This window comes from Schistocerca piceifrons, unplaced genomic scaffold (genome assembly GCF_021461385.2).
Source record: "Schistocerca piceifrons isolate TAMUIC-IGC-003096 unplaced genomic scaffold, iqSchPice1.1 HiC_scaffold_429, whole genome shotgun sequence".
In the NCBI taxonomy this organism is placed as follows: domain Eukaryota; kingdom Metazoa; phylum Arthropoda; class Insecta; order Orthoptera; family Acrididae; genus Schistocerca; species Schistocerca piceifrons.
Window position 1 is genome coordinate 60,243 of NW_025728655.1, and position 6,269 is coordinate 66,511.

Genomic DNA, 6,269 nt, shown 5'->3' on the forward strand with positions numbered 1-6,269 from the left:
GAGCGCCGACGCGGCACTCGACACGAAATGCGACAAGCGACCGTGCGAACGGTCGAACGAAACGGCCACATCCGGTGTGGTCTAGTGGCTAGGATACCTGGCTTTCACCCAGGAGGCCCGGGTTCGATTCCCGGTACCGGAACGGAAATTTTTCCACACGAATCGTGACAAGTTTGAGCTGTCCGAGCGGCCGTTTCCCGTCCTGCTCGCAATATAGCTACTGTTTCGTGACCGTCAGCAGAATATAGACTAGGGAAGCAGACACACGACGACCATAGAAATGGTGTACGGCTTCATGCCACCTGTTTCCAGCGTAGGGCTGAGTAACTGCATCTGCCGGGGCCCGTTAGCTCAGTTGGTTAGAGCGTCGTGCTAATAACGCGAAGGTCGTGGGTTCGATCCCCCCCACGGGCCACTACTCTTTTACTACTACGAAATGGCAGCGCCGATTTCAGCTGGCGAGTGTGATGACCAAAAGGTCACCACCATGCGTGGGAGTTGATACAGGATCCGAACCCGACTCGTCGGGAAGCGCTACAGCATTCACTCGGCAATGGCCATAATATCTTGAATACACTGGTTCTCAACCGATAAAGAGAAAATGAAAGAAAATCTCCGATTGCCGATGCGTAACAACTTTGGCCCTTGTCAGTACTTGGGCGTGTGAGCGCATGGGAACACAGGGCACTATTGGCACTTTTACTTCCTATTTTTGTTTCTCCTTTGTTTTCGGAGCTACAGCCCGATTCGGTCAGGGAGACGCCACCGTGAAATGAAGGGGGCGTGCTGTGTGTCCATCGCCTCGCCTCTCCTTACCTCTCTCAGTCGTTTCTCGTGCTTGTCGTTTTGATATAGGCCGATTTGAGAGCGTCAGCTCTCGCGTCAGCTGAGCAAAGTCGAGACAAGTCGAGACACACTAAGGGCTGGTATGCAGCGAGTAGGAGGCCGGAAAAACAATAATTTAAGTGCGCGTGGCAAAAGTACTCATACGCGAAATTAAAAGCCTGCTGCGGTGGCCGGGAATCGAACCCGGATCAACTGCTTGGAAGGCAACTATGCTGACCATTACACCACCACCGCACAAGCGAGCGGCCCGCCTCCGCGCTGTGTCGGCTTCCCGCCAGTCGGCAGCGGCCGAAGGTGATCGTACCTGGCAGGCGCATTTCCAGGCAGGCTAGGGGAGCACATCCAGACGCATTCGGACAACGTATCCGCGCACATTTCGCATCCTTTGGCAAGAGTTGGGCGCCGGCGACGCAAGAGTACGCAGAGGACCGCGTTCTGGCGGCATTTTTAAGCAGAGCAGTGCAGTGCAGGATTCAGCGTCTGCAGCACCTTTTCCACAGAATGCTACGGCGCTTGACGGCAGTCCCACTTTCCCTTGAGACATCTGCTCGGGAAGCAGCGTCAAGTTACCGCTGGCCCGAGCATCGGTGGTTCAGTGGTAGAATGCTCGCCTGCCACGCGGGCGGCCCGGGTTCGATTCCCGGCCGATGCATCATTTTGCTTTTCCCGCGATAATGCTGCCGCGTGGCTTGACCGCTTGAGATGCACGATCCACAAGAATGTGTAGCTGGATTTCCCTTGAGAAGGACCGAGAACGCAGCACTCGCTGGTCCCCACTAGGACGCTCGCATCATGTTCTACAGTCTAGCGTCGGCCTGGCCTCACAAGTTGCTGGGTCCGGGTGCCTCCGAGGCACTGAACTTTAACGACAAGGAGTGCTGCCTATCGTTGCAACAGCTGCAGCAGCACCGCAATCAACTGGGCCGGCAGTGCACGTGTAGCAACAGAACATGTTATCCAGGAAGTACAGTGTGTCTACGTCTAATATTGGGTACGGTATTTACCCAGTTTCCACGACAAGAGGTGCACCCGTGCCTCGGTAGCGCAGTAGGCAGCGCGTAAGTCTCATAATCTTAAGGTCGTGAGTTCGATCCTCACCCGGGGCATTTAATTTTCTGTGACTGATGGTGGTGCTGTTGCTAGGGCGCCAACGTATTTCTTGTTTGTTATCCACAACGTTTCAACGCTTCAGCGGGAAAATGTTTACTTCCTGTTATTGCTACTTACAGCTTCCCTTTTCCTCTTCTCCCAGCAGAGCATGAAGCCAAAAGCATTGCTCTGCGACGTTTGAGGTGCGCGCCTTGCCAGTCAGTATGTGCAAAGATGCTCGCAAAGAGAGAGGAGCGCCGACGCGGCACTCGACACGAAATGCGACAAGCGACCGTGCGAACGGTCGAACGAAACGGCCACATCCGGTGTGGTCTAGTGGCTAGGATACCTGGCTTTCACCCAGGAGGCCCGGGTTCGATTCCCGGTACCGGAACGGAAATTTTTCCACACGAATCGTGACAAGTTTGAGCTGTCCGAGCGGCCGTTTCCCGTCCTGCTCGCAATATAGCTACTGTTTCGTGACCGTCAGCAGAATATAGACTAGGGAAGCAGACACACGACGACCATAGAAATGGTGTACGGCTTCATGCCACCTGTTTCCAGCGTAGGGCTGAGTAACTGCATCTGCCGGGGCCCGTTAGCTCAGTTGGTTAGAGCGTCGTGCTAATAACGCGAAGGTCGTGGGTTCGATCCCCCCCACGGGCCACTACTCTTTTACTACTACGAAATGGCAGCGCCGATTTCAGCTGGCGAGTGTGATGACCAAAAGGTCACCACCATGCGTGGGAGTTGATACAGGATCCGAACCCGACTCGTCGGGAAGCGCTACAGCATTCACTCGGCAATGGCCATAATATCTTGAATACACTGGTTCTCAACCGATAAAGAGAAAATGAAAGAAAATCTCCGATTGCCGATGCGTAACAACTTTGGCCCTTGTCAGTACTTGGGCGTGTGAGCGCATGGGAACACAGGGCACTATTGGCACTTTTACTTCCTATTTTTGTTTCTCCTTTGTTTTCGGAGCTACAGCCCGATTCGGTCAGGGAGACGCCACCGTGAAATGAAGGGGGCGTGCTGTGTGTCCATCGCCTCGCCTCTCCTTACCTCTCTCAGTCGTTTCTCGTGCTTGTCGTTTTGATATAGGCCGATTTGAGAGCGTCAGCTCTCGCGTCAGCTGAGCAAAGTCGAGACAAGTCGAGACACACTAAGGGCTGGTATGCAGCGAGTAGGAGGCCGGAAAAACAATAATTTAAGAGCGCGTGGCAAAAGTACTCATACGCGAAATTAAAAGCCTGCTGCGGTGGCCGGGAATCGAACCCGGATCAACTGCTTGGAAGGCAACTATGCTGACCATTACACCACCACCGCACAAGCGAGCGGCCCGCCTCCGCGCTGTGTCGGCTTCCCGCAGTCGGCAGCGGCCGAAGGTGATCGTACCTGGCAGGCGCATTTCCAGGCAGGCTAGGGGAGCACATCCAGACGCATTCGGACAACGTATCCGCGCACATTTCGCATCCTTTGGCAAGAGTTGGGCGCCGGCGACGCAAGAGTACGCAGAGGACCGCGTTCTGGCGGCATTTTTAAGCAGAGCAGTGCAGTGCAGGATTCAGCGTCTGCAGCACCTTTTCCACAGAATGCTACGGCGCTTGACGGCAGTCCCACTTTCCCTTGAGACATCTGCTCGGGAAGCAGCGTCAAGTTACCGCTGGCCCGAGCATCGGTGGTTCAGTGGTAGAATGCTCGCCTGCCACGCGGGCGGCCCGGGTTCGATTCCCGGCCGATGCATCATTTTGCTTTTCCCGCGATAATGCTGCCGCGTGGCTTGACCGCTTGAGATGCACGATCCACAAGAATGTGTAGCTGGATTTCCCTTGAGAAGGACCGAGAACGCAGCACTCGCTGGTCCCCACTAGGACGCTCGCATCATGTTCTACAGTCTAGCGTCGGCCTGGCCTCACAAGTTGCTGGGTCCGGGTGCCTCCGAGGCACTGAACTTTAACGACAAGGAGTGCTGCCTATCGTTGCAACAGCTGCAGCAGCACCGCAATCAACTGGGCCGGCAGTGCACGTGTAGCAACAGAACATGTTATCCAGGAAGTACAGTGTGTCTACGTCTAATATTGGGTACGGTATTTACCCAGTTTCCACGACAAGAGGTGCACCCGTGCCTCGGTAGCGCAGTAGGCAGCGCGTAAGTCTCATAATCTTAAGGTCGTGAGTTCGATCCTCACCCGGGGCATTTAATTTTCTGTGACTGATGGTGGTGCTGTTGCTAGGGCGCCAACGTATTTCTTGTTTGTTATCCACAACGTTTCAACGCTTCAGCGGGAAAATGTTTACTTCCTGTTATTGCTACTTACAGCTTCCCTTTTCCTCTTCTCCCAGCAGAGCATGAAGCCAAAAGCATTGCTCTGCGACGTTTGAGGTGCGCGCCTTGCCAGTCAGTATGTGCAAAGATGCTCGCAAAGAGAGAGGAGCGCCGACGCGGCACTCGACACGAAATGCGACAAGCGACCGTGCGAACGGTCGAACGAAACGGCCACATCCGGTGTGGTCTAGTGGCTAGGATACCTGGCTTTCACCCAGGAGGCCCGGGTTCGATTCCCGGTACCGGAACGGAAATTTTTCCACACGAATCGTGACAAGTTTGAGCTGTCCGAGCGGCCGTTTCCCGTCCTGCTCGCAATATAGCTACTGTTTCGTGACCGTCAGCAGAATATAGACTAGGGAAGCAGACACACGACGACCATAGAAATGGTGTACGGCTTCATGCCACCTGTTTCCAGCGTAGGGCTGAGTAACTGCATCTGCCGGGGCCCGTTAGCTCAGTTGGTTAGAGCGTCGTGCTAATAACGCGAAGGTCGTGGGTTCGATCCCCCCCACGGGCCACTACTCTTTTACTACTACGAAATGGCAGCGCCGATTTCAGCTGGCGAGTGTGATGACCAAAAGGTCACCACCATGCGTGGGAGTTGATACAGGATCCGAACCCGACTCGTCGGGAAGCGCTACAGCATTCACTCGGCAATGGCCATAATATCTTGAATACACTGGTTCTCAACCGATAAAGAGAAAATGAAAGAAAATCTCCGATTGCCGATGCGTAACAACTTTGGCCCTTGTCAGTACTTGGGCGTGTGAGCGCATGGGAACACAGGGCACTATTGGCACTTTTACTTCCTATTTTGTTTCTCCTTTGTTTTCGGAGCTACAGCCCGATTCGGTCAGGGAGACGCCACCGTGAAATGAAGGGGGCGTGCTGTGTGTCCATCGCCTCGCCTCTCCTTACCTCTCTCAGTCGTTTCTCGTGCTTGTCGTTTTGATATAGGCCGATTTGAGAGCGTCAGCTCTCGCGTCAGCTGAGCAAAGTCGAGACAAGTCGAGACACACTAAGGGCTGGTATGCAGCGAGTAGGAGGCCGGAAAAACAATAATTTAAGAGCGCGTGGCAAAAGTACTCATACGCGAAATTAAAAGCCTGCTGCGGTGGCCGGGAATCGAACCCGGATCAACTGCTTGGAAGGCAACTATGCTGACCATTACACCACCACCGCACAAGCGAGCGGCCCGCCTCCGCGCTGTGTCGGCTTCCCGCCAGTCGGCAGCGGCCGAAGGTGATCGTACCTGGCAGGCGCATTTCCAGGCAGGCTAGGGGAGCACATCCAGACGCATTCGGACAACGTATCCGCGCACATTTCGCATCCTTTGGCAAGAGTTGGGCGCCGGCGACGCAAAGAGTACGCAGAGGACGCGTTCTGGCGGCATTTTTAAGCAGAGCAGTGCAGTGCAGGATTCAGCGTCTGCAGCACCTTTTCCACAGAATGCTACGGCGCTTGACGGCAGTCCCACTTTCCCTTGAGACATCTGCTCGGGAAGCAGCGTCAAGTTACCGCTGGCCCGAGCATCGGTGGTTCAGTGGTAGAATGCTCGCCTGCCACGCGGGCGGCCCGGGTTCGATTCCCGGCCGATGCATCATTTTGCTTTTCCCGCGATAATGCTGCCGCGTGGCTTGACCGCTTGAGATGCACGATCCACAAGAATGTGTAGCTGGATTTCCCTTGAGAAGGACCGAGAACGCAGCACTCGCTGGTCCCCACTAGGACGCTCGCATCATGTTCTACAGTCTAGCGTCGGCCTGGCCTCACAAGTTGCTGGTCCGGGTGCCTCCGAGGCACTGAACTTTAACGACAAGGAGTGCTGCCTATCGTTGCAACAGCTGCAGCAGCACCGCAATCAACTGGGCCGGCAGTGCACGTGTAGCAACAGAACATGTTATCCAGGAAGTACAGTGTGTCTACGTCTAATATTGGGTACGGTATTTACCCAGTTTCCACGACAAGAGGTGCACCCGTGCCTCGGTAGCGCAGTAGG

The 6,269-nt window shown here is 54.9% G+C and overlaps 14 non-coding genes across 14 annotated transcripts; 11 read left to right on the forward strand and 3 right to left on the reverse strand.

The window, feature by feature from the left end:
* Nucleotides 1-70: 70 nt before the first annotated feature.
* On the forward strand, nt 71-142 carry Trnae-uuc. The gene has a single exon. It is a non-coding gene; the product is annotated as a tRNA-Glu (tRNA).
* Nucleotides 143-340: 198 nt separating this feature from the next.
* Trnai-aau lies at nt 341-415 on the forward strand. Its single transcript has one exon. It is a non-coding gene; the product is annotated as a tRNA-Ile (tRNA).
* Nucleotides 416-1,008: 593 nt separating this feature from the next.
* Trnag-ucc lies at nt 1,009-1,080 on the reverse strand. Its single transcript has one exon. It is a non-coding gene; the product is annotated as a tRNA-Gly (tRNA).
* Nucleotides 1,081-1,427: 347 nt separating this feature from the next.
* Trnag-gcc lies at nt 1,428-1,498 on the forward strand. Its single transcript has one exon. It is a non-coding gene; the product is annotated as a tRNA-Gly (tRNA).
* Nucleotides 1,499-1,879: 381 nt separating this feature from the next.
* Trnam-cau lies at nt 1,880-1,952 on the forward strand. The gene has a single exon. It is a non-coding gene; the product is annotated as a tRNA-Met (tRNA).
* Nucleotides 1,953-2,257: 305 nt separating this feature from the next.
* Nucleotides 2,258-2,329, forward strand: Trnae-uuc. The gene has a single exon. It is a non-coding gene; the product is annotated as a tRNA-Glu (tRNA).
* Nucleotides 2,330-2,527: 198 nt separating this feature from the next.
* Nucleotides 2,528-2,602, forward strand: Trnai-aau. Its single transcript has one exon. It is a non-coding gene; the product is annotated as a tRNA-Ile (tRNA).
* Nucleotides 2,603-3,195: 593 nt separating this feature from the next.
* Trnag-ucc lies at nt 3,196-3,267 on the reverse strand. The gene has a single exon. It is a non-coding gene; the product is annotated as a tRNA-Gly (tRNA).
* Nucleotides 3,268-3,613: 346 nt separating this feature from the next.
* Trnag-gcc lies at nt 3,614-3,684 on the forward strand. The gene has a single exon. It is a non-coding gene; the product is annotated as a tRNA-Gly (tRNA).
* A 381-nt stretch (nt 3,685-4,065) lies between these two features.
* On the forward strand, nt 4,066-4,138 carry Trnam-cau. Its single transcript has one exon. It is a non-coding gene; the product is annotated as a tRNA-Met (tRNA).
* Nucleotides 4,139-4,443: 305 nt separating this feature from the next.
* Trnae-uuc lies at nt 4,444-4,515 on the forward strand. The gene has a single exon. It is a non-coding gene; the product is annotated as a tRNA-Glu (tRNA).
* Nucleotides 4,516-4,713: 198 nt separating this feature from the next.
* On the forward strand, nt 4,714-4,788 carry Trnai-aau. The gene has a single exon. It is a non-coding gene; the product is annotated as a tRNA-Ile (tRNA).
* Nucleotides 4,789-5,380: 592 nt separating this feature from the next.
* Trnag-ucc lies at nt 5,381-5,452 on the reverse strand. Its single transcript has one exon. It is a non-coding gene; the product is annotated as a tRNA-Gly (tRNA).
* A 347-nt stretch (nt 5,453-5,799) lies between these two features.
* Nucleotides 5,800-5,870, forward strand: Trnag-gcc. Its single transcript has one exon. It is a non-coding gene; the product is annotated as a tRNA-Gly (tRNA).
* Nucleotides 5,871-6,269: the final 399 nt, after the last annotated feature.